Raw genomic sequence first — 998 nt, 5'->3', positions numbered from 1 at the left:
GAACTATGAGGATATACACAGTGTTTCCATTTACGGTTCTCTGTTGCCAGGAATATTATTCATTTCTGTTGCATTTCAGTAACTTGTGACAAAATTTAATACACAGCAGTATTATAGTACACATTAAATATAAGAAGAAAGGAAGGAGAAAGTAATGGAGAGGAGGGAAGGAAGAAGAGTAAGGGATGGACGAGGGAGAAAGAAAAAGAGAAAGGAAGTTTAGTTGGTTTATAGACTGAGTAGTACACTGAGGTCTCTATTCTCTGCAGAGTTTAGGGCAGTGGTCCTCAAACCTACAATGCCCCCTTTAAGAAGTAAATGTGTAGTATTATAGTATCCTCTTTTTTACCCTGAAAAGTAATTCTGAGATACTATAACATTCAAACAAATATCTTCAGGAAAATATAATATGAAATCTTATTTTTAAAAGAATTTTAGCAAACAAATGTAGGGTTCAATATGTAGCAAATGCTCAGGTATAACTATACTACAAGGCAAAATGAGTTCATCAGGTGCTTCACCTACTTGTAATGAATACGTTTGTATTTAAAGAACAAGTGAGATCAGAGGTCATTCCATAAAAGAAGTAAAGGAAAATGAAATGTTGATGCTATTGGTGATATTAGATTAAAAATTAGAGTTAGGAAAAGTATTGACAAACCAGACTTGTGTATTTATAAGAAAGAGGAGGAAATGCTAAATAGGTAGCATTGCTACCTAATTGCTAAATAGGAGGAATTGCTAATAGACCAAATTACATCTTGTGAAAATAGAAAAAGTAAGTACAATATACCTTCGTTAACTTGCCACTGTCTTTCTTTGTAAAATGTTCATTTGGTTTTCTTGGTTTCACTACTTGCTTCATTATTTAAAAAAGAATGTTATCATAGAACATTGATAACTTTTCAACTGTGAGCATAATTATAAAACTCAATTACAACTATTCAACTGAATGTTCTCAGTATTTTTCTTTTTGTCATCAAAAAAAAACCTCTAAG

This window comes from Bos javanicus, chromosome 9 (assembly GCF_032452875.1).
Source record: "Bos javanicus breed banteng chromosome 9, ARS-OSU_banteng_1.0, whole genome shotgun sequence".
Taxonomy (NCBI): domain Eukaryota; kingdom Metazoa; phylum Chordata; class Mammalia; order Artiodactyla; family Bovidae; genus Bos; species Bos javanicus.
This window is presented reverse-complemented; position numbering follows the sequence as displayed.